Source organism: Ambystoma mexicanum, chromosome 9, assembly GCF_040938575.1.
Source record: "Ambystoma mexicanum isolate Mex_15411 chromosome 9, UKY_AmexF1_1, whole genome shotgun sequence".
Classification (NCBI taxonomy): domain Eukaryota; kingdom Metazoa; phylum Chordata; class Amphibia; order Caudata; family Ambystomatidae; genus Ambystoma; species Ambystoma mexicanum.
The window spans coordinates 820058495-820085113 of record NC_090931.1 but is presented as its reverse complement, the minus strand read 5'-3'; the positions used below and the strand labels follow the sequence as shown (position 1 = coordinate 820085113).

Genomic DNA, 26619 nt, shown 5'->3' with positions numbered 1-26619 from the left:
AAAATCGTTTTGGGTTGGGTGTACTTCTACATCCGTGCACACAGATGTAGAAGTATACCCAAACCAAAATGAGTTTTAGAAATTGAGGGACAAATGGAAAACAAGAGCATCTTGCTTTGCATCCGTCCCTCAATTTTTAAACATCGTTTTTTACCCGGCTTTTACCCGGGCCGCCAGAGAGAGACACAGTATGGATGGAACAAAGGGCCATCCATACTGCGTCTCTTCTCTCCGGCCTAGGAGGGCCAGAGGGGGGGCCGGAGCACCCGCGTACTTGGTGCCCCTGAAACCGGGCCGTGGCCTGTAACTGCCTCTGGGGCAGTTACAGGCCACGGCCGGTGCCAGGGGCACCAGAGGCAGTTACAGGCCACGGCCTGATTTATTCATTTGTTCAATGTTTGTCGGGTCCATGGACTCAATTAATTAATTTATTTCTGCAATGTTGGTCGGACCCAACATTGCAGAAATAAATTAATTAATCGGGTCCACGGACCCGACAAACATTCAACAAATAAATAAATAAACCCGGCCGTGTCGGAGGCAATAACAGCCCTCTGCCATGGCCCAGTTTATTTATTTTTTTGTTCAATGTTTGCCGGGTCCGTGGACCCGATTAATTTATTCATTTCTGCAATGTTGGTTCGACCACCATTGCAGAAATAAATTAATCGTGTCCACGGACCCAACAAACATTGAACAAAATGAAATAAACTGGGCCCGGTTCAATGTTTTCTGTACAGCCTCGCAGGCCACATGAAATGCCCTGGAGGGCCGCATTGTGGCCCGCTGGCCGTATGTTGGACAACCTTGGTCCAAGGGGTGGAGTGTAGTGCGTGCGTGGAAAAAAAAGAGCTTAAAGAACATGGCGTCGATGCATAGCCATTTTGGACATTCACTTCCATTACCGCAATGAAAGCCTACGGTTTTGTGGGGCTCAGTAAGTAGACGTGTATTTCTGCACCGGAGGCAAGGTCACATATTGATGTTGGCTAAACTAACTGTGGAGAATAGTTGTTGTAGTGTCCTCCGAAGGACGAGCCAGAAAGGGAGTCGTAGCATTCTGCAGGTGCAGTGATAAGGGATACTGGGAAAGAAGATAAGGAAGAGAAGCTCCGTTTTCCAACTTCTAGCTGGAATTTTCCACTGTTGGCGCCTCCTGCTTATGGGCTGCTCTTCGGCCGAGGGCAGTCTGGTAACCATTGAGGAGCGGGGATTCCCCCTATAAAGGGAAGAGATATTCCTCTTGGGAAACCAGAACTGGACCCCCGGTTGATGCAGTCCCGCTGAGAGGGAGGACGCTCCGCTCCAGATACCGTTAGTACAAGTGATCTCTCTGCCTACCTGCTCTGGGACTAAGCAGTGTTGTGGTGGCCGAGATGAAGGTGTCTTCTGCAACAATTCTAACAGTGATGCCCTTTTTCTATGTTTCTGTATAAATGACTATATGTTATGTGTGTGGGTATAAACAAGCGAATAAAGGGCCTATAACAAGCCATTTTGTTTTTTTATAACCAATGGTTTGTTTTGTTGCCTGAGTCCAATAACTTGCTTTGTCTAGGGGGACGTAATTCTGAGGTCCCTATACGTGGCCAAGAAAAAGCAATACAATATTGCGCTGTCACGACAGACATTTTGGCATGGCGCGGACACTGCCTATCGATGCCGGTAAAGGACCGGAAGGGGAAGATCAGACAAATCGTCATGGAGGCCTATAGACAGAAAGCGGATGGCAATATGAGACAGCAGGACCACCAGGCAAAGGTGGCTGTAGCATCGCAGGTGGCCATGCAAGAAGAAGGTCCCATGCTAGCGGCTATAGCGGCTTTGAAAATACTGGAGTGCAAGATTGATGCAGTCATTGTCAACGTGGGTTTGCTCTGTCAGATGTACGGGCGCTGGAGGATCGTCTGGGGACAGCGGAACAGCAGGTGCAGGATAACACAGCAAACATAGCCAGTGTTCAGACCCAAGTGGCGCATATGATAGATAGGGTGAAGGTTCTGGAGCACTGTACGGAACATGCAGAGGGGAGAGCCAGCAGGAACAACGGTAGAATACTTGGACCCCCTAAGGGCAAGGAAGCAAAGGACCCCACTGAATATGTTGAAAATATGCTGTTGCAGGAGGAGGGCCCAGGCACATTAACCCAGGAATTTACTGAACTATAAGGTCAGGGAAAGGATCCTGGCTTTTTCTAGGGAAGAGGGGCACCATCACCAAGGGGTCCTCAAAATTGCCAATATACCCCCTCTACACTGCATTGGTCCAGAGGCAAAGGGCGATGTTTGTACTAACTAAGGAACGACTGAGGCCAGTAAACCTAAGTTACATGTTGATTTATACTGCCAAACTGAAGATTCTCCAAAATCGGAGGTCACACTTCCTTGACAGTATGGAGGAGGCGCAATCCTGGATGGGCAAGGGATACAGCAGCTACCGCATATAAATAATAATGACCCATAGCTAAATGACACTAACCGTGACCCGGAAATGGACTCTGGGCACCACTACCTTCTCAATGTGCCTTAACACGAAAGCGCTAGGAACACAATAGGACGACAAGCAGGGGAAGTTGGAACTGGGACAGTGGAACAGTGGAACAAAGGCCAGGTGCCCACACGACAGCTGCCAAATGTTTTTGTGCTGTTCTTGAAGTAGTGGGGGGTTGGGAAGGGAAGGAGGGGGGGAAGGCAATGGGTTTGGTTGGGTAGGACTGTTATGTTACCCGACAGGTGGAATCATGAACATTGGGAAATGGTCAGGCGACGTACAGGAGTAAGAGGGGCTGGGTCTTAGGCCACCACGTAGGGGTGAAATGCAAGAATGGACTATCATGCAAAGACAGTCATTGGTCAGTGATATGGCCTCAGTTAATGGAGGGGCAATCAAAGCATAGTGAGCCACTAGAAGGGCTGAGAGGGTGGTTGGGAATTAGAAGGCCCAAACGCAACCTGTTCTGACAAAGCTTAGGGGCTTGGGCACACTCAACTGGAATGTAAGAGGTCTCAACAATTATGTGAAGAGATTGAAAATACATGCTTATGTGATAAGGAAGGGCATTCAGGGGGCAATGCTACAGGGAACGCACATCACAGCGGAAAGGCAAGCCACGCTGGCTAGTAAATGGGGAGGCAAACTGTACGGGTCACCTTTCTCTGCTGGAGTTAAAAAAAGATAATGTGCGTAGAATGATAGTGGTGCATGGACTATGGGAAAATAGGGAAGTCTGCTTTGTAAAATATGCCCTGAATCATGACACCACAGTGTTCTTCAAGTCGCTATATTCAAGGCTGTCTGCGTATAGAGAGGTGGTGTGGGTTTGAGGCAGGGATTTTAATTGCACCCTTAACTCTGGCTTGGGCACATCGGATGATGAACATAGGAAACCTGCGCCGTCGGCTAAAGCTCTTAGTTTGCTGCTTTTCAGACTTTAGATTGGTGGACATCTAGATGGAGGCACATGGGTGACGAGAAGTTATTCACATTTTGTGGACACCACATGGTACATACGTGGATAGATTACATTTTCACTGGGAGGGAAAATCTGGGCGAATTTGCACATGCAGAATACAAGGCTAGGACACTTTCTGATCATGCTCCGTTGATAGTAACATGTCAGAGCACTACTCCAAGACCCTGCATACCCACCTGTTGCCTAAGGTCGGAAGCTCTGCAGGATGAGGTTTTTTTCATGACTACTTGAGAAATCAGATGCAGGATTACTTCAACATTAACAGTGATCGCGTCACAAAGATGAGCACATTATGGGACGCATTTAAGGTGGTCATGCGGGGAGCAGCCATTTGGAAAACAGGAGGCCTAATGGGAGGCCTCAGGATGGACATACCACAGGCCCTGGAAGAAGTTGAAAAGGAGAGCCGGGGCGGAAAGCGCTGACGGGGAAATACCTGGAGAATTAGGGCATTAGGTGGAACAGAAGCAAAGATGCATGAGAGAAAGGGAAAGGCTGGGACAATTTGACTTTGCAAAATACACTCAAGACTACATGCAGAGGGAGGCAAACCTGGGAGGCTGCTGGTGTGGCTGTGTAGGTGGGAAGTACCAAGAAAGGGGATCAATACCACTGCTGATGCAAATTGAAATATAGTTAGAACCCAAGGTAAGATTAATGAGATATTTTCTGGATTCAATAAATCCCTATACACTGAGGGGGCAGTCAAGATGGATAGAGATGTTGACAATGCCCTGCGCAAAATCGACCTACCAAGACTTGGAGACAACCAGGTAGGCGTATTAGATGCTCCATTGACGTTAGATGAAATAAGTGAAGTGATAAGAGAGCTTCCAAACTCCAAGAACCCGGGACCAGACAGACTCTCATGTGAGTTCTATAAAACATATGCAGAAATGCTAGCACCTAGACTGCTGGCTGTCTTTACAGAGGCACAGGAGTTGGGAGTGTTACCAAATAGTTTTAGGAAAGCTATTATAATACCCATCCTTAAACCTGGTAAGCCTCCACAATGATGTGGGTCGTATTGGCCCTTCTCAATGGTGAGTCAGGATTGTAAAACCCTAACTGCGGTGCTGGCAAATAGGCTAAAGAGGGTGATAGGGGACTTAGTCCACACTGATCAAATTGGGTATGTTCCAGGGCATAACACCACATGGAACCTGCGAAGGCTACATCACATCATAGACAGCAATGGGCAAAGGACGGAAGATTACGCGGTGGCCTCAATGGACGCAGTCAAGACCTTTGACTCAGTCCATAGGGACTGACTGCTTGTGGCCCTGCCAAAATTTGGGATGGGGAATGTTTTTTTGCGATGGGTAAAATTGATCTATACGGCCCCCATGGCATATGTGAAGACAGGCAAACAGATCTCTGAGGCATGGGAGGTACAGAGAGGTATGAAGCAGGGCTGTCTGCTGTCACAAATGCTCTATATCCTAGCATTGGAGCAATTGGCTGTTTCTCTTCGGAAGGAGTATGTGGAGGCTGGAATAACGATAGACGGAGTGGTACACCTGGTTTCCCTATATTACAGACAATATGTTGCTGTATGTCAGTGGGCCAGACGATAACTTGCTGCACCCGTTACATGTCATTGATCAGTTCGTCAAGCTCTTAGGATCCAGGTGAAAAGAGAGTAGTCCTGTTTGTCCCGCTCGCGGGACTCACGGGTCTTGACGAGCGGCAACTATCACATTTTGATGTACACCTTTTTCTACCTAGGTGTTAATGTATAGCATGACCCAGCGGCCTCGCACAGGAATAATGCGTTGTAAGCTCTAGATGGCGTGGCCAGCCCCTTGGGGTGCCAGGGAGAGCAGCTCTTTTGAAAATGGCTCTAATCCCTTGCCTCTTGTATTATTTTATCAACGTACCTCAAAACATTCCAGTGGCTTTCTTCCAAAGATTGAATGGGATGACTTGAGAATTCTTGTGGGAAGGAGGGAGGAGTAGAATCACCTTGCGCACTCTGCAGCGGGACTAAAGCTGTGGGCGGGATGAAAGGGATCCTAGCGGGGCAGCTGCAATTTGTGGTACACTGGCTAGGGTATGAGGCTTTGCAGAAGACCTTGCTGCTGCAGCCGATGATAGGGCAATACTTTCTGAAGGAAATACTGTGGGTGATAGAGATTGATTTGACAAGGCCCTCTCAAGTATTGAAACTTGGCAAAGATATATGGTGCAGAGCTTGGAGACTCCTGGGCACACCGGATCCCTGTTCTGTACATGTACCATTGGTGGGAGTTATCAGAGGACAGCAGGAAACTGTGAGGCATTATAGGAGGTACAGGGATGGCAAAAGAGTGGCTACGGGGATGGGAGGGACCTAGTGAGAGATGACAGAATAACAGCTTTCCAGATCCTGGCCAGTAAATATGGCATACATGAAGGTCAGTTTCTGTTGTATCTAGGCATGATTAGAAGAATCAGGAGGAAATGACTGAAATGAAAGTGGAAACCATTGTGACATTGGATACATGTATTTCGTGTCAGAAGGGGGACACATGGTCTCCAGACTGTATGACCCGTTTTTAAATAACATGGGTGCAGAAGAATTACAGGTGCGCAGAAAATGGGAAGAGGACATGGTAAGAGTCTTCACAGGAGCGGAATGGAAGAAAGCATTGCTGTACACTAAACTCGTGTCGCGGAATGCCAGGTTCAAGCTCACCCAATTGTACGTCACGCACAGAGCATACTTGACTCTGCACAGCTTGTTCAGTATGGTGGGACGAGGTGACTTGGCCTGTCCAAGATGTACACACGGGAGCGGGCGGACATGATGCATGTGTTTCGGGCTTGCCCAGTGATCCAGAAATTGTGGTGGGGAGCCTCGCAGGGACGGACACGGGGAGGTAGCCGGATGAAAATATGGGCCCTAGAATTTTGCTTGCTGGACCTGTTCCCTAGGGACGCCTAGGGAACAGGTCCTACCAAAATCATTGCAAAAGCAGGTCTTTCATTTTGCTCATCCTACCAAAATGAAAGACCTGCTTTGCATATTGGCGAAACGCAGAATTGCTATGGCGTGGAAGTCGGTTGATGGTCCCAGGATAGAGGCCCGGCAGGCGGATTCAAAACGATGGTCGTTAGCAGAGTCGGTAGTATGGTACAGAGCGCTGCGGAGAGGAATGCATGAACGGAGCGAGGGAATAGAAGCTTGGAATGCATTGACACAGAGCAGAAGAGGGCTCACTTAAGCGTATGACTAGAGGGAGGTTTAGCTAAACAGGGATCGGGGGGCTTAATGCAAGTTGCGCCTGTGTAGACAGGAGGCAGAATCATGCTATAACAGACAGTTAGCTTGAAGTGGAGCTGTGCATGGGGAAGGAATGAAGGAACCCCCAGAGGATTGTTTAAATTGATATGTGCCCGCATAACTGTAATGACATGGACTATAACACACATGATCACTCACCATTGACTCTGCCAGTTGGGGCTAATGGGAGTTGTATGCAGATGGCGCAGAATTTCTTTTTAAGACAGTTCAAGGGCTTTTATTTTTCTTTATGGGGCTTGTGGCCATCTCTCTCATCTCCCTTGGTATTCTAAGCCCTAATTCATAAACCACTGGTTAGTGCTACCGAACGGTAATCCCTGCTGTATAATTCCTGTCTTCAGCTAATGACTGCTCCCTAAAAGCAGGCTATCTAAACTCCCTCAAGGACTTCCTAGCTTTTCCTACAATAACCAAATGTTAGTGTTCTAATGGGAGGTTCCATGCAGTCTTGCCTAGTAATGACCATGGCGGTGTTCAAATCTCAATGTTCCAGATCGTGGTCTGTACACAGGGACCATTTTGGTAAGGATGGGATAAGGTATGTCTTTTCCCCTTCTTTGTCCCTGGTGGTCTAGGGGACCTTAATTCATTGGTGCAAGCTGGTCGGCATACTCTACCACACTCACGACACAGGTTTCGGTGCTGCTCTGGTGTGTGGCTGCACTGGCTCCCTCTCTCCCTTGCGAAGTGCACGGCTGCCCTCGGGTCTCTGCCGGGCTGTGGCGGCACGTCTTAGCTTTCCTTCGCTACTCGGACTGGTTTGCTCTTATATTCGTTTGCTCAGCTGGCTTTCATTGATTTCTCTCGACATAGCTCTAGGGCTTTCTGCAATTAAAGAGAAACACTGACGAGTACATGCACTAAGCGGCAAGTCTGGAGATCAGTGTCTGCAAACACAGATGTAAGCACAAGTGGGGGGCAGCACTTGAGTCCCTCTCCGCTACCACCATCCACCTCAGGGGTAAGACTAGCTCTGGATTCCCCCATGGTAGGCCACCCACCGCCTGCAAAAGTGGGGGATGCTACTCCTTGAGTCACAATCCAAAAACATCAGAAGACCCAAAAGCCCACCCATCTCCAGATACCCCTATTCTATTCTATTCTAATATATTTGTACAAAGCGCCAACTTGCCCGCAGGCCTCAGAGCGCTCAACAGACAATAACAAACAGATAATTACAGAAAAAATTACAGAACAGTCAGGGTCAGATGAGAGATCAGTGTGGGACAAGTGGGGCAAAAACCTAAATGTCGCCAGCGTCGAACAACAAGGTTTTAAGTGCTTTCCTAAACTGAGCCGACTATGGCAGTCGTCTGATGAGAAGGGGGAGACTGTTCCAAACTCTTGGTCCCCAGGCATCAAAGGTCAGCTCTCCATATGTCTACAGTTAAAATCAGGGTTGAGATAGGAGATCCCTATCATTAGAACTCAAGGTATGTCTAAATGGCAGTCTCTTGATGCGTGACTGGAGGTACCTTGGAGCAGTGCCTGCAAGGCACTTATAAACTAAACAGGATGCTCTCCTCCAAGAATCCAGTACAGCTGTACCTCTCATATGGCGCCCCTTTATCCTACCCCCGCTGCATATCTTTTCAGTTACCACTGACAAGTGATCCGTTATGCATCTGTTGTGTTGTACACCTCTGTAAAGCACTCTGCTATGTATCTGTATTGGTGTATACATCTGGAAAGCGCTGCATAGCGTCTCGAAGCTAGGTCCATGCTCAATAAATGTCATAATACCATAATAATAAGGTTGCAGACCCATGCATTAGATAACTTTTCTGGATTTTAGGGATTGCTTGTGCAATGATTGTGTTGCTCAGATGGGTCAATTTACATATCTTGTAATATCAATTTCGGTCTTGCGGGCTCTTGGATACATAGGATGGATAATTAATTGGTCCTCCTGTCAGATTTGTCATACTACATTAAACATCTTGAAAGTATCCAATCTGGATGTGTCAAGCAAGAGGGTTAAGATAAACCTGTACTGAATCATGGGCATCCTTTACTGTCTTGCTATGTATCACAGTCTGATTTAAATTAGGCCACCCTAGATGACAACCAATTCTTGTTTATTATAGCAGTACTGTGCTTCTTGGCAGAGGCTGCACCTTAATTATAAGGTATATTACCAGGTATAGTAGCTGGTGATCACTTTATATCCTTTCAAAGATAGAAAGCACCATCAATCATCAATTCTTACTATAAAAGAAGTCAACAGTACTGCAAGAGCTCAGGTTATTAAATTAATATTTACTAGGAATATCCTACAACAGCTTACCTTTTGCAACTTTTAACCCATGCTCTAAAATATAAGCCAGCAGGCTCAGGCCTTTTTCTTCAAGGTACTTATCAAGCATGACTGGTGCAGAAATCTTCAGTAAGATATCCGCTCTATCAATGAAATCATTCTCAGCCGGGCACAGATCCCATCTTAATACTGAAATTACGGCCAATAATTAAAAAATTGTTTTACCGGACACCAAATCATAGCCTGAACACAATTTGATGTGGTATAATGTCCCTTTATAACTAAATGAAGGTGCGTCGTTACCCTTTTGGTCATTCCAGCAGAGCTCCTCACTCTGGCATTAAGAGTACCTTTAGTTAATATTGTAATAACACTGTTAATGTTATGACACTTGTAGCATGTGTCTTTTGTTGCAGGATTATATAATACTTACAAATAAAGGTCTCCCAATCAGCCTTGGTCATCATCAAGGTCAGAGAAGCTACCTTGCACCTAAGGGCTCCAGAGGTAGTGTTGCCAAATTTGTCCTGGCTTGTTAGTATAGACTGTAAAACAGATGAATCAATCCCTAGCAGAACCTGTTGATTAGCAGTCTCAATTACGGGTACCAGATTTACCACACCTTCAGAATCAACAATTGTTATGAAAGATTTAACTTTTGGGGCTTTCCCTCCATAGATATCAATAAGACAACTTAATGCTACTGTTTTAAAACATTTCTGACTTTTGGAGGTATATGAAGTCTTTTGGGGGCACAGATCAGTCCATATGGCTATCATTGCAGGGGAACTCTGTTCCCCATACTAAAGCTATTTGTTTATCTTTCCTGCACACATCACCTTCTGAAAAGTGCTGAATGGACATATTGTGTCCCTTAACTTAAGCACCTGTGTGGTTACTTGCATGATGTGTACAAGAGGGGCAAGTGGCAGCGGATACTTTTACAGTGTTTCCTTTTTTATAGTCTTGTGCACGTTTGCATGGTACTGCTTAATTCGAAATAGAATACCATATACTCTAAAATGGCTATGGCACAAGATTTTCACTTGTCCATTGGCCATCTTGTCTTTTGAACTTCTTCCTGCCCTGAAGTGGCTACAATTTCCATATATGGTAATCCCTTTCCCGGGGAAATCTCCAGTTTTTGCAGGCAAGGTGGCAGTCTGTGTTTCTGTCGAGATGTCTGGGGTGTGGAGAGGGGGGTCTGTGTGAACTGAGTCCACATCCATGCTAGTTGCATCTGTCGCTGGGTAGATCAGGTGGCCAGAGGCTGTCCAGGATTGGACAGCCCCTGCCAGTTGTAATGACGAAGAACCTGCCCATTTTAACAAATGTAATAAGTCCGTTTCTGTTATGTTTCATTGCTTTTTAATTCCTATATAGGACCCAAAGTGCTTTAAAGTTTATCATCGTTGGAGCCAAGAAAACTACGAAGTAAAGTGGCCCACAGAAGACGCCGAACTCATCATTGGGAGATCACAGGGGTCCTTTCTTTACTGGTCCGGCAAAGCCTTGCCCCTCTGCAGATCTCAAGACCTTCAATGGTGCTTCGACCACTGACCGGTGGGGCCAACCAGTCCCAGGCTCTGCTCGAAGATTAAGCTGCTGGAAGCATGCAAAGCAGTCCCAGAACCATCCTGTGGGCTAGCCAGACATCCTCCTAGGGTACTTTACTACAACAGTCGCTGCCCCGAGTTGAGCCTTGGGACTCAACAGGTACCCAGCTTATAGAACAAGAAGCATTACCCAGAAGTTGCAACTCTCCACCATGACGAGAGGGCATGCAGGGCCAGTTTCTTGGTTGATTGATATGTTATTTATAATGCTCCTATACACAAGTGTTTAAAGGGAGGGGGAACAAGGCAGGACAAAACTAACGGTCTTACTAGGCCTAGAATCATTTAGCTTGTGCAAGTGCGCAGACAAGAAGTGCAGGGGGAGAGGGTACGGGGAGAAGTGCACCCAGAGCAGCATCGCCCTGAGTTAAGTGCAAGGAAGGCTGTGACCCCAAGGTGAATCACACCTCGGTAGTGCAAGGTAGGCCAGGCGGCAGTGCAGGAAGGCCAGCAGACAAGTACAGGGGGACTCGACAGGGGGGGGGGGGTGTCCTGTAAGACTCAGGGGAACACCAAGCAGATAGCCAGCAGAACAGTGCAGAGGAAGGGAAGTTTAGCATGGGAGAGGTAGAGAGAAAGAAGAGGAGAAAAGGAAGGTCTTGAGGAGCTTCCGGAACTTAAAGCGATCCGGCTCAAGGTGGAGAGAGGCAGGGAGGCTTTTCCAGAGGGAGACACCTGCAGAGGAGCGAGATCTACCCCCAATCTCTGCTTGGAGAAGCATTTCACCCACAGAGAATTAGAAGTAGACGAGCAGAGAGCTCTAGTAGGAAGCTACTTAGGAAGAAAGAGTTGGAGATAGCGAGGGCCCCAGACCCAGAAAGCCTTGTGGACAATGCAGAGGATCTTGAACTTGATCCTTGCAGCCACCGGGAGCCAGTGGAAGGATTTCAGGACCAGAGAGATCAGGTCCCTGGGCTTGAGGCCAAGGATAAGTTTCACTGTCATGTTCTGGATGAGTTGTAGTGGGAGAAGGGCAGAGTTAGGCAGATTGAGAAAGAGGCTGTTGCAGTAGCGCAGCCTAGCGAGAACCAGGGCTCTGGAGACAGTGAGCTCCTGAGGATTGGTGAGAAAAGGAAAAATACCTCCAAGGAGGTGCAGCTGGAAAAGGGCTTTTCTGGCAAGGTCCGTGATGGGTGGAGAAAAGGAGAGAGTGGAGTCGAAGATGACCTCAAGGTTTGTTGCCTCATAAGAAGGGTGAGGTAAGTGGGCCCAGGGAGGCCGGCAGGTTAGAGTGAGACAGGAAAAGCAGGAGCAGGTGTCCCCATGAGAAGGATATCAGTCTTACTGGCATTTAGGCAGAGATCATTAGAGGCGTAGCATGCCAAAATAGCAGATAGACAGTCAGAATTGGAGTCTAACGCAGGAGTACGTGGTGAAGAGAAGGTGGAGGCAAAGGCAGCCACTGACACTCACTTCATAGGTCAAATGACCGCGAAGGAAGGTAGCAGTGCTCGGTGGGCCTTTGCCAAGGGGACAGGATGCTTTAACTGAGAAGAAAGAAGAAAGTGGTCAGTCCAGAAGAGAGGAGCAGTGAGAGGATTTGAGAGGGGGATGTCTGAAAAGATAAGAACATCCAAGGTGTGCCCGGCAGATTGAGTCAGACCAGAGGGTAGAATGGAAAGAGACAGAGTTGCAAAGGTTGTGGAAGAGCCCAGAGGAGTCTGGAGAGTCCAGATGGATGTTGAGGCCCCCAAGGAGGAGAAGCTGGAGGTAGAGGAAAGGAGAGAAGAAGTGAGGTCAGCCCATTCAGAGAGTAAGAGGGTAACCTGGCCAGGGGGCCTGTAGAACATGACAAAGGTTAGAGAGAAGCCAGGAGAGATAGTGAGCCTGCAGGCCAGGCATTCAAAGGAGGCGTAGGTTTGAGTGGGGATGATGGAGGCAGGAATCCACCCAGGAAAGATCAGGGCTACTCTGCCTGTGGGCCTATTGGGCCTAGGCTAGGAGAGGATCTTGTAGCATTCAGGGAGATGTGTGCAAAACTCATGACCGAGCTGGCCTTAAAACCATATCTCGGTAAGAGCGAGTAAATCTAGGTCCAGGAGTTCAGGGAGGTGGCAGATGTCAGAGGAGTGCTTGACAGCAGAGCGAGAGTTGAGAGTAGCAATGTGGAGGAGGTTGACACTTTTGAAATACGTTCGTGGAGGGGTGCAGGGAAGAGAGTACCCATCGGAAGTGGCAGAGGAGCCCGAGTGGTAAAGGGAGGAGAAGGCAGAGGAGCCAAAGAGGTAGTGGATGGCGAGAGAGCCAGAGAGAGAGACAGCTGGTAAGAGTATCAATGAGCGGTGGGGGACGGAGGTGGCAAGCGAGCCAGAGGCAAGGCAGATGGCAAGGGAGTAAGAGAGGATATAGATGTCAGAGGAGCCGGAATTGTAGAGGAAAGACCTGGCGGAGTCAGAGAAGTGGTAGCAGGAGTAGCAGTAGAAGGAAGGAAGTTGATGAGGCAAGGGAGGCATCTATCAAATAGTAGGAAGTTGGGCGGAGGCCCCTGGACCATGATGGCACCATTTAGATAGACATTAATGACGACTCTGGAGTACTAGGTGGCGGCCAAGAGGACCTCCCCTCGGGTGCCACCATTAAATGGGCGAAGAGGAAGAAAGGGAGAAGAGCGACCATATGAAGGGTCCATATGTCAGGTGAAGGAACAACAAAGAGGATGTCTGTGGGAGTCTCTCTCTGGAGGAAGCACTGACATGGGTATTAGCGATGGAAAGGCCTGGGTTGGAGACCAGGGTGTCCTGCTTAACTTTCTTCCTACAAGTCTTAGTGAGAAGAGTAGGATAGGAGAAAGAAAAACAGTTGCAGAAGAAAGGGGGAATAGAAAGCACCATAGTGGGTGTGATAGAGGGAGGAGTGCAGGCGAGAGAGAGAGAAGCGAAAGGAACACTGCACATAGCTATGCCTCACAGGATGCACAGGAAGGGGGTATGGAGGGGAGGTGGAGACAAAGGGAAAAACAACAGGCTACAACAGAGCGCAGAGAACAAGCAAACAAGGCAGCAGCAGGCAGTGAGAGACAGCAGTGGTAGCCAGCTCAGAACACCCTGGGGAGGAAGAAAGGCCTGAAGGGCAGCAGTAGTGAAACACAGAGAAAATGGGAACATTTAGAAGAGGAGAAAGGCCGAGTGGACAAAGCATACCATGTGAAGCACACCCAGAAACACTTGCCTAAAGGAGAGAACATGCAGGAGTAAGCAGAAAACAGACAGAGGCCAATACAATCACCTGGAGGGAAACAATGTAGTAGTTGCAGGAGAAATATAGAGACTGCGAGGGAGCCAAAGAGTTCACCAAGAGGGAGAAAATGCAGAGAAACGCAAGAAAAATGCAAAGAAAACAGTACAAAGATGCAGAAAACAGAGTATGGCTACCCGGGAGAGGGGCAGCCTAATGGATGCGTGGAAACAGGGCAGGATAAGAAATCGCATTGAAAAGGAAGTACGCGCGAGGTAGGGCAGCTTAGTAGGCTGTAGTAATGGCTCCGCCCCCACCCACACATTTCTTACCTTGCAGTAGCTGCTGGTCGACGGCTGCGCTGCATGCTTGCACTCTACGTTCCGACCCCTTCATGGCTCAACACCACAGCCTTGTCCGGCGAGGATCCAATCCTCGTTTCTTAAAGGCTTGGAAGTGTGGACATGCAATGTGTAATATGTATCATCGGGCAGCGTCATCTGTGCACATGCGTCGCTCAACCACGAGGGTCGTCTGCTGCCATTTTGTTGAAGTCGCCATTGCTGCTCGCTGCCTGTCTCGCCTCCTGGGAATGCCATGAGGTTGTAGCTAAAGTGGTGGTACCAAAGTTGGTGTGCACCGAGGATCTAGCGGTCCAGAATCCAGTACATTGAAGCATAGAACCACAAACTACTGTGATCGAAAAAAACCCTATATAAGTCCATACAGTTAGCCACTATGCTCTAAAAACCCATGTAAAACTCTAAGATCATCCTAGTTTGAATGTCAAAGCCCAATGTTTTAAAGTAGGAGCTTATCCATATTGGTACTCAATTCGGGATTTCATTTGCCTTCAAACCTTTTTCCACTAGTTTCCAAACCCAGTAAATTGCCAAGTGCATTTCACTGGATTCTGAGTTCAGACAATACACCCAGAAGTCCTCAGTTTGAATTGCTTCATAATTGTTAAATCTATCCCCCATCAAGCACATGTAAACAGACCCAAGAACACGACACTCAGTCATAACGTACTGTTTCTAGACAGCCAGGGGATTGATACAATTGACAATCCCATGAGTCCCTCGGGATCCCCCGTTGCGTGCCTCCGATTGTCAACAGCAGGAAACTGGTTAGTCTCCTAAGTCTCAACATAAAGTAATGAAGGGCGGAATTGGGACAGAGCATCAAATACTGTTGGTGCTTCATGTACCTATGCGTGACCCTGGATACCGCCCCAAAGTTATGCAATGTTGCCAAGTGAGAACAGTTGTGTATAGGCGCGTTATAAATGCCATATCATATCTATCATATCAGTTCTTGGGCCAATCCCATAGGTCTGCCTTATGGAAAAGGGAGGCCTTTACCCCCTCAAATGTGCGACAAAAATCTTGCCAATCAATACCCTGGAAGAAGTCCAAGTTTAGTGTTTTAAAGCTTTTCCCTTGAGTCTCCCGCTCATACTCGTAGCTGTCCCCCAGTTTCTTTAAAAGAGGGCATTGCAGATTTGTTTTAGACTTTATATATAGAAGGCGCCACTTTTTTTCCATTAGTTGGTTACTCAACGAGACGATTTCAAGTTCAAGCCTCAAATATTCCATGGACACTGAGGATGCAGGGCGTCAAAAGCGACCCTCCAAATGGTCCAGCCAGGCAAGATCCCTAGTAGCCAAGGCTTCCAGACTGTAGAATAGCATTGGGATGAAACACTGCTTGTAAAATATTAGGGTTCCCTTAATGGTATAGCCTGCTGTTGTCTTAATGAAATTACCAGGAGAAAAGTCAGCTGTCTCGCCTTTCTGGTCTTGGTCTCAATTATGTCAGCATAGCCATTCTTATTGCTCATCTCAAGACCAAGGTAGACATAGCTCTCCACATAACCAAGCTTGCCCATTTGTGTTGCCATGGATACCTTATTTACCGTTTTTCCGGCCACAAGCATACATTTGCTTTTAGTGATCTTAATTACTAGGCCATTTTCAATGGCATGCTCATTCAGTTAGTTTAGCATGTTTCTCATGCCCCTTTGTGTATGGTCAAATATCACAAGATCATCAGCATATAATATGCTACCAATGTGTTATGTGCCAACCTTTGGCGGGCAATTTGACTGGCCCAGTAGGCGGGCAGATAGATCAGTCAGGTAAAGATTAAATATCAGGGGTGCCAGCATGCACCCTTGCTTGACCCCCCACCTGGTGCCAATGAATCCTGACATTCTCCCATGGTTATCCAAGCGTACTCTAACTTGGGTGTTTGCGTGGAGTAACTGAATTGCATAGACCAGCTAGGCTGGGCAACCCATTTTTTGTAACTTGTGCCACAGCCTGGCACAAACAATACAATCAGAGGCAGCTTTGAAATCTGCATAAGCTATATATAGTGGAGGCTGGTTTCCCCCTATGGCCTTCCTAAACAGCATGTCCAACATCCTTATGTTTTGAGTAGTTGCAGATCCTGGGCAAAAGCCTGTCTGGTATTTATGCAGGACTCCAGATTCCTCCGCCCAGTTCTGCAACTCCTTCAGCAGGAAAGTTCCAAACAGTTTACTGGTTACGTCCAACATGGACAGCAGCCTGTAGTTGTCCGGAACATTTCTGTCACCTTTCTTATACACCGGTACCAACACAGACTGCTGCCATAAGGACAGTATTTGGTGTCCCACACAGATCTTCCTGTACAACAACAGCATGATGGAGGCCAGGCTTCCTTGGAATTTTCCAACACCAAGTTGGACAACCCATTTGGTCCAGGATCTCATGAGGTTTGTTATTAAATCAATCATACGATATAGCGTAATATTCAACGGCCATGCCTGCGTAGGGGTCCGTTGAGTACACCAGGGGCTCGGCAGCCCCCCAGTTTTTATATGCGTTTCCCAAGTTTCTTTGTTAATTGGGTTGAAGGTCATTTTGGTGGTATTACCTTTAGCTTGTGTTAGGATCTGCCATATGGAGCGAGAGTTCTGAGATATAAGGGCCCCCAGCATTTGCTGCCACAGAGCATTCAGAGTAGAGCCTTTCCAGTATCTAATCCAATTTCAATAACTGTTTTTCTCCTTTTTGACTAATGCTGTTAGTTCCTGCTGATTTAAATTGTCCCTTTTGATAGCTCTCAGATCTCTGTGTAGTTTTGGCTTAGCATCCCACATAGCAATATCAAAAGTTTTAGAAGATTTGCCATTTACAGATGCCAAGTGACTACCTTTAATTGCACCCGCTCCTTTAGCAACTCCTTTTAGCCAGTGCTCAAATTCATCTGGGGTTAGGCCTTGAAGTGCCTTCATTTCACTATTGGAGACCCTAATAGCTACTTGGGAGGCCTTCGGCAAGTTAGCAACTGTCCAATGGATGCGACGTCCAGCATAATTACAGTGTAACCCTCCATTTGTCATCAACAGGTCTCCATCCCCCGGGGGTTTTATTGTCAATGAGAGTATAGCCTGGTCACGCCCGTGATCACCTCAAGTTTTAAAATACTCTGCATGGGAATGTTATTACCAAAAAGATAATCAAGCGTGGCCTTTGTTTTTCCATTATCCCAAGTACATTGACCAGGAACATCTCCCCTCACTCTGCCTTTTAAGAGTGTGAGTTCCCAGCATTCCATGAAGGTCAACCACCTTTTCCCATATGCATTACCCTTGTCCTGCAACATTTCGCTTTTCATGAAGACCTTCTTATATACCGGTCCTTCAGAGATATCCAGGCAACTGGCGTTAAAGTGCCCGCCCACTAAAATTGCCCCTTGGCTTTGGATGCCGTTCCCGTTTACTAGGGCTTCTTCTAGTTCTTCACCAATGAATTCCCCATTCCCTTGTCCTGGTGGGGAGTACACATTAATGATCAGTAGTTTAATCAATGGCAGTTTCCTTCAGACATTTTACCTCTACTGCCATTACATTTCAACTTTATATAGACACAGGGTACCTCTTAGAGCTGAAAACATTTGAAACACCTATTTTTTAACCCCTCCGAATGGTCTGACCCTGGGTCCTTGCTTTGCTGACTCCTCATAAACCTGGAACCCATCAACCGATGTCTCAGAAGTCAGCCAGGTTTCCTGGAGCATAAAGATGTCATATTTCATTAGTGCTTCCAGGGAGCCTGACTGGCTGAATAAATGTGTGTAGCTCTTGGTATTCCAACTTGCAATCTTAGTGGATCATTTAGTTTCTATACCTTGCATGCGTAGTGAACCCTTGAGCAAAGACCACCCTTTTTCATCATCATTTACAGGTAAAGAGGCCTCTTTCCCCTTTTGTTCCCCCAGCTTATCCATCACAATCTGGGCATGGGATTTATCACAGCAACCATTCAATGTCATCTTGTCAGTTTCTTTATCCAATTCATAACCCAAGCTGAGTAATGTAGTATTATGATGTACAAATAAGTTCTGCTATTTCGGGCATCCCACAGTGTATACGAGATACATTCCCACTTTTCTTCATTAACGGTTCCACAAAGTCAAAGTCAAGACGAATTCAACGTTCGGAAGTAAGGAATTCTATGCAGAATGCTTATAAGTTCACCACAATTGATTCTCTTACCTCTTCCATCATGCTGTACTTAGTCGATTGTGAACGTTTTTGGGTAAGGGGGTGGTAGAAACATCACAGGAGGGATCAGTGACCCCCTTTCTTACTGGTGGGATGAAACTTTTGTATATGTCCATTCGCTCTGGCCTCTGTGACTGTTGCACCAACAAGCTTACTCAATGCTCAGCGAGGGGTCAGTAAGGCTACAAGTTCCATCAGACGCTATCTCCTCGATAAACTCCGTTCTTTTGTCACGCAGTGTCCAGCGGGTCAGCTTTCCAGGAGCCTGCTGTGTCCTCTTGGGCCGTCTTGACTCTTCTTCGTATTCTCCACCTCCAGGGTTGAGTTGACTGTAGAATTTAAAGGGTCATTTACAACGGATTGGAGGGGAGACCTTGGGGCCTCAGATTTCTTATGGTCCCCTTGCTTCTTGAGGTCATTAAGCCATTTCTTTGCCATTCTTCGTTGCTTTCACGACTGAAAAATTGTAGAGTCCTCTATTGTCTCTGATCCGCCAATCTGGGCTTCTTGGTTTAACCCTGGCAACTCTGTAGTTCCAGGCGCAGAAATCCCCACCACTTTCTATAATTGTTCTGATATTGCTGTCTTTTATTGGAATTCCTCCGCCACCAATCGTATTATGGCACAATTCTTGCTGTATTGTACCACACAGCTTCAGCAAGATTTTTACAGCAAACTGCAGGGTATTACTACCTACCGCACAGTCAGACTGACTATGCATGGTAAAATTCAGACTTGCACTTTTATGTGCTTCAGTACTTTCAGGGTCGTCATTTGATGGCAATAGCACGGGTGTAGTCGTCATCCTTTGTGAGGGAACCGAGACTGGCATATGCATATGTCCAGGTAATGGGATAGCCTCTATCTGTACGTGCAGGCAGGCTGACTGATGGCCCACTTATGATGCCCCCCTCCTTTGGTGCCTTAGGCTGAAGGAGTAATGTGTCATGCAGGGTGTAGCCCCAATCCAAAAGGGAATTGTTATCAATCCCTCCAAAGACTGTTGATATGTGATGAAGGCTTTCAAGGTTTTCTTGTGATCTCTGGGTGATCTGCTCAGGCTCCTTGAGCGTTCCGTTGTTTAAACTAAAGTCCGCTTTGCAGAGAAAAAAGGCACTGACCGTACCACGGTTAGCCGTGTGCCTCGTTTCCTCCCCTTCGGTCTCCCTTCCCCTTTGCGCTGCCGGAGACCTCTGATGCTCAGTGAGCGTTGCTGGAGATCTGGTTGCGGGCATTTTAACATAGGGCTTTTCTTGCCACTTCGCCTTGCTCACGGTTTTGCCTTGCATTTACAGGACCCAAAATGCTCAGAAATTATCCTGACCAACTTATATAGGGCTACTTCTAACGTAAGAGTCACGTTATTTTGATTGCCAGCGGTACTTACAGTTCAAGCAGGCCTTGCGCCCCTGGTGTCCCCGGAAAAACCAGCAAAACTCTTCTCACTCTTCTCGCTTCGCTCCACCAGGCAGTTTTAACGGTGTAGTTGGCTCAGTCTCCTCAGTAGCAGTCAATCACCACTGCACTCAGACATACATATAAATGCAGTCCACATACAACAAATCCAGCTGTGTTCTGCATGTGTGTCCTCTTGTTATTAATGAACTCTGAAACACTTCCAACTACTTGTGGTCTCAAGGCAACACTTATTCAATCTTCCTAAAAGAGACTCCTAGCCTCCTAAAAATACTTTTACTGGCACCTGTGACAATCTCAACACCATCAGCACAGGGCCAGTTGGATTATGCTTATTACATTTTTATTACCGAGATGTGTTTGATACCACAATTTACAGCATTGTTAGGCTTCTTTAGGTAAGGTTTATGTTTCGTCTGTCTTTTACTTCCCTTGGACCTCCCTTGTCCTTGGCTTCTTCTCTAAACCTTCTCTTCTTAAGGTTTTCACTGCTTTTCTCGGTCTTCCCCTTTTTCAATATGCCCAGAAGCACTCCTGCTCTTCCACTATGTCCTCATCTGGAGATTGCTAAGAAGAGAATAAACCACTTAACACACAGGTACTGCCCTTTTAAATCCTCTTACGTCTCCATATTGGATAATAGCTAATACCGCCCCATCCCCTATGTAGACTGAAAAGGGGAGTGTCTGTTTGCCCATGTTCTGTGGCTATGGCCTGAAAGCCCCCCCTCCCACCCCTGAGCACCGCAGGATGCAAGGCTGTTCCCAATGTACGCCCTATCTGCACTGGCTTTCTGAAGCCTCCCTGCTGTGTGTCCTTCGATAAGGACTTTGGTGATCTGTTGGGCATATACCTAATTTGTTGTGTACTGCAGGTTGTGTGCTGTTCGGTACAGCAGTGGCTTGACTCCACAGTGGCATCCCGTTGGACGTCGGCGTGCCTAGTGCCTCTTCACCACTACTCCCCGTGGGGCTGTGTTGCTCGATGTGGTGGCTGCTTTGGCGGCTGTGTCGCTCCCCTACTTCTGCGGTTGTGCCGCTGCCTCCCGTTGTTGTGGGGAGTCGTGAGGGGACTCCCTGCCTGTGGCTATCGAAAACGTTGTTGAGGGGCTGCACTGCCGTTGGTGGTTGCTGTGTCTCTATCTTGTTCGGCAGAGGCCGAGCCACTGACTGCCATGCCTCTCTCTTGTTCAGCTGGGGCCCCGCGGCTGCCTTGCTCGTCGGAGGTTCCTTGCTCAGCAAAGGTCCATCGGTCCAATAGCAGATCGTCACAGGACCTGTGACTCTAAGGACACCAGGCCCCTTCTTCACTAGGTAGCGAAGGGCTTTTTGAGGTTAGAACCTTAATTCTAAGGTTTTTTACGGTGTTCGCTAACTTCTTTCTTCTCAACCTATTAGTTCTCAAAGTCTTGATTAGGTACCTGGTTCTATTTATTTATTAATTTGCGTTGCTACACTTGCAGTACATTAAAAGCTATTTCTAAATGTATTAAAAAGAGAAGTGTTGGTGCTCTTAGCAGAGCAAACCAAGGTGTGTTACATATTGATCGATGTGTCTAAGGTGCCGACCCCCTCAGACATAACTGGATGGAATTCATACAATCATCAAGCGCAAGAGTGGAAAGAAGAGTAAACTGTCAAATCAATTCAACCTCGGAGGATGGGGGATTTAGTGGCTAGAAGAACAACACCACATAGCAGTGTCTATGGTGGAAGTTAAAACTGAGGGGGGCCTCTTCAAACCCACTGTGCCTTCTATATGTTCAGCTCAGAGTTTCAGACCCAATGTTCCCCCTGTATTAGGAAGGCTTGATTTGCTCTGCATTGATAACTGTTTAGAGAGGGCATAATATTGTGATTTTCTCCTGAGATTCTCTTTGATGATGGGCCTAATACCCTACAAGGGTATCTCTTGTGCTGCCCCGTGCCCACAATCTTTGAACCCCGTTTGCATCTGTCGGTTCAGTAACATGTGAACTTTCTGCTCCAGGCCGTTAATTTTATTACATAGTGTTGCAAGTTTACTCTCCATTAGGGAGAGATCTTTAATTAATGTTTGCTTTAAAAAATGACTCAACTACCAGGGGTTAATATATCACAGATTACTTGGTTTCCTAAAAAAGTAATGTTATGTTACAAGCTGTTATAGCACTAATCCCTAGGTATAATAGTGCCGAGTATACAAAATCCAAGGCTACAAAACATTATAAAGAATAACGAGAAACATTAAGGCATTTTTTGAAACTTTGAATATTTGAGACTGCGCTCAGAGAAAATGGAAGACTGTTCTAAAGTCTGCCACCTTGTATGGCTGTGAGAAACCTGAACGTGCCTCACCCGCTAGTCCCTGGGGATCTGTCATCTAGGTGGCCAGGAAACGGCCATCGCTTTTGGATCCAGTTCCTTGGGGTGGAACAGTGCTGGAGGATCACCTGGGTGAGGGGTCTTCGGGAAGTGCAAGTGGACACCGGATGGTGAGATGCAGTTTCCCCTTCCCTGTTACACCTCTACACCATCCTATTAGATAGGATACTTAAGAACTCAACCCCCCACCCCTTTCCCAACATGAACACTTTGTCACGGACAGCTTGCTATAAGAGAAAACGGACTAACACCCGAGCCATATACCTGACATGTCCCAATACAAGGGTCAGGCAGTTACTAACCATCACACACCTGACTTCCATTACACTTCCCCACATGGATAAAAGGCGGAGCACGAGAGCACACTCTGAGCGAGGCAAAGCACACGAGGATGCAGCAGTTCCAAGATGGCTGAAGGGGATCGCAAGGAGGGAAGTGCCCTTGACCTTTTCGACAAGGAACCTTAACTTTCACAAGCCTTCGAGAATAGAGAACATAAGTGTCAAAAGTCTAGGCGGATAGTACAGGGCAGAGGCTATCTCTCACTGTATGCAAGTAGATTAAGGGAGAGTCCGGAGACAACGTTAGCATTTAACAGATTAAAGGTACATACTAAGCTCTTAGTTGAAACAGGTATTCACAGGAACTGCATGAGCAGGCTGTAAACAAAGAGACAGAGAAAAGGCAGACACAAGCAAGTACACTGGGCAACATGGATTGATCAGAAATAAGGGTGTACTGGAATATGATAAGGGGTCTCCAGGGATTAAGGAAAGCCCTTGGGACAGGTACCAGCAGATTACTCTTAACAACAGTCATACAGCAATGTCATGACTTGGGCGTGCCGAGGAAACTGTTGTACTCAGTGCAAGGGTAAAAAACTGAAAGACCATATACTGAGGCAGGTACGACTTCAACGGACTAGGTGAAGGCAACAGAAGTCCTCCCTTATCTGATCTGAACGGAGACCAACCCAGGGTCGCACTGTAAATCGGATTCAAGTGGCAACACCACAATGGACCAAGATGTATACAAGTAGAAAGCAGCGTTGAAAGAAATAATCAGCTAGAGGACAGGATAGGATATCAGAAGCTAGAACAGGCAGGTTGCAAGGCAAGGAGCCCAGAGGAACAGGGCAGAGGAGTGTGGCAAGGCTGCCAGGCAGGGAAGCCCAGAGGAGAAGGGCAGAAGGCAGCAGAGTGTGGCAAAGCTGTCAGGCGGGAGCCCAGAAGAGCAGGGCGGAAGGCAGCGGAGTGCGGCAGAGCCGTCAGGCTGGAGCCCAGAGGAGCAGGGCGGAAGGCAACAGAGTGCGGCAGAGCCGTCAGGTGGGAGCTCAGAGGAGCAGGATGGAAGGCGGCGAAGTGCGGCAAAACCTTCAGGTGGGAGCCCAGAGGAGCAGGGCAGAAGGCTGCAGCAGACTGCAGAGGGAGCTGCAAGCATCAACAGCAACAGGAATGAAAGCCCAAAAGAGGATTTCCAGGAAAGGTCAAAAACTGGTAACAGGAGCACCAGCACAAACTCCCAGTGGAAGCAGTTGACTGACAACTGCTTCTGTTCAAAGTGAGCTTATAAAGGTCCTCCCAGCCAGCAGGCCAGCAGGGTGGAGCTGATTGCAGACTCTGACAGCTGTGTTCAATTAAGCCCAGCCCTGGCTTCAGTAGCCTGCAGAAGTAGCAGCCGTGGTTTCTAATCAAGTGCTCTCCAGCTCTCTGCAGCCTAGCCTGCAGTAGCTTGGAACAGGTGGGTGCAATCAGGCCCTGTGTATCTCTTAGTAGCTTGCTGCAAACAAATGTATTTGGTATGCCTCCTCCAGCCCTCTGCCTTTTGGACAGCATACATGTCCCAGAATGCATCTGCTGGTTTAACCCAAAAGCCGGAATGGAACATGCAATTAAATTAGTCCAAATCTGCAGTGGTAAAACAAGGGAATAAAGGCAGAGACGCCTTTAGCGGTGCTGGGTGGCCGGCGAGTAGGATCGTGACAATAAGAACAGGAAGCAAGGCTGAAGAATCCTGTAATGTGTGTCGGAGATACCCGGGCTCTCCTGTGTGATAGTCAAGGCGGGGAGAATCACTTGGTGATGTGGTACTGTCTTGGTGAGTTGGGGAGACTGATCCCAGACCGGTCTGTGTCGAAGCCAAGGTTGCAAGCGGCAGCATTGGATAGTGAATTGCAACAGATGAGTGATTGAACTTTGAAGACAAGATACGATACCTTAGAGTGGTCCGGCACCACGTGCATGCTCATTCGAAAGTTTCCATAAGGTATCCAACTAAAAGTTGGCAAAAGCAAAAGTGTGACGAAGAATTGTGAATCAAAGTTGTCGTACAAAGGGTCAACCTAAATCCTGTGCACAATTGAAAGTCTTCCATGTTAACAGCAGAAAGAACGTTAACTTGAAATTGGTCTGAAGGGAGACTAATGGAACAATGTGTTAAAAGGATCTGAGCCTGGCTGAGGGGGATCCGGTGTGAACCGTGAACCACCGAGAAAGAATATCATACAAGCGATGTGTTGAGAGGATCTGAGCCTGGCTGAGAGCATGAATAGTGAATCACCTGAGAAATTGAGTACTTGTGAAATCCTAAGTGGAAAAGAACGTATTGTTTCTTTGTCACATCAAGCACTCTGAAAGAAAAGACTTTGAAAGGCAAAGAGACTTGGGCACGGAAGGCCCTGATGCTAATGATTGAGCTGTATCCTTGTGCTAGAGAAGCCAGAGACTGTGCTAAGCTCGAGTGTACCGCCTTGCCCCGTGCTGAAAACGTGGGGAAGGGAGGCCAACGGCCTGAACATCCTGACATATCATTTTATGGACACTTATTTCTTTTTCATAACACATTTTCCCCGCACTATTTGTATTTAGATGTAAGGATTGGCAACAGGTTTATTAGTATAGGGCCTTTTATTTTGACAAGACACCCCTATGAGTGCTTTATTATTATTTGATGGTCGCAGCTTGCTCCCATTTGTAGATTTAGAATTAGATAGGCATTTTTCAAACCCTTTTTGAAGTTCAATAAACACCCTTGAACTGTGGTCACTTGTGTCTGTCTTACTGTTGATACCATGCCTTCCTTACAATGGCAAGGGCCTTCTGAGTCTTATAATAAGAATTGTTCTTTTATAACCGCTTAATTCCAAAGATTGGTTTCTAAGCGCAAGATCGGGATTCGAGCCTGTGTTGCGCTGCGTTGTCTTACTCCCAAGACAAACGGGTTGCCCCTGAGCTATCCCCCCATCCCCAAATCTAAATCTTGGAACAGTAAAAAGGAGCGGATTCTTGGATCTTAAAGTTCTGGATGGAACATAATGAGGAAATCTGGTTTGAAGGAGATGCAATGCCATTTTATAGAAGCATTTATGGGCAGGGGTAGCAATTTTGAAAGTTATTCTATGTGATACAAGTAGCCAGTAAGCTGTCGAAGGACAGGGGATACATGCGCAAAATGGGGGGTTTTGGTGACTAGACGCGCAGCAATATTTTGCAAAATCTGAACTCTACCAATCCGCTCGTTTGATGATTGATTACATTCACCTCATTGTTTTGTAGCATAAAATCAAATAGAAGGGCGGTAAGCTAAATGTGCACCATCTTTATCTTCAAAAGAGAATAGTTTATCAATGGTCATGAAGGTCAACCTTGACTATTCTTTAAATGACACTTTGTGCGTTTGTACATCACGGTGTGTCCTCTATTAAAGGAAGGGTTTCTTGAACAACCTCAGCCAATCCTGAAATCGGTAGAAGCTAAACATAGCGGTTTCACCTCATTACATTTCTCACAACACAATGGGACCTATGTTTAGTCCAGCTGGGGAGATTTTGCCATTCCAGGCCCCCATGCCCTTTTTTCCCCAGATTCATTTCAATTGACTCGAGGCATGTCGTCTATTTTTTACTTCTCCCCTTATTTAAAGAAAAATGTGCCTTTCGTTTTTAAACAGTATGATTTACTGTGCGGTACATTGCAGTATACAAACATGAACAATGCCCAGATAAAATTAAACTTCAATTAGCAACATCAAGATAGTCCCAAAAAACCAAAGTACAGAGGTGAGCATAACACATTAAATACCTCTGGGAGCTAGCATGACTGTCAGGCAGGTAATACTGAACTTACTAGGGTGTGCCGAAAAGAGTGCTCAAAAGTCCCGTAGTCTATTAATCCATTGGTCCAGTGGCTAGATGGCTACCACTTGAGTGCTGTCACACTTTGCATGCTGCAAACACATCTTCCACATCTCCACTGTATCAGGAGAAAGGCTTACATTTAAAGTGCTCTCAAACAATTACGCCGCTCCTGCTTTAAGCTATACCCCCGGCGACGTGGATCTAACCTCAGTCGCTCTGTTGTGGCATTTGAAATCCTAGAGGAAAAGATCCTGTTATCTTTTCTGTGAAGGCTCTTGGCCAGCATTTCATATGTATTCAATGCCAACATCAACCTCATTTTAAAGATCCAAACAGTGCTATAAA

At 46.9% G+C, this 26619-nt stretch overlaps 1 protein-coding gene across 7 annotated transcripts in view; it reads right to left on the bottom strand.

The window, feature by feature from the left end:
* Positions 1-26619, bottom strand: part of ARMC8 (armadillo repeat containing 8) — a 1620024-nt gene that overhangs the window by 125715 nt on the left and 1467690 nt on the right. The window lies entirely within an intron of this gene.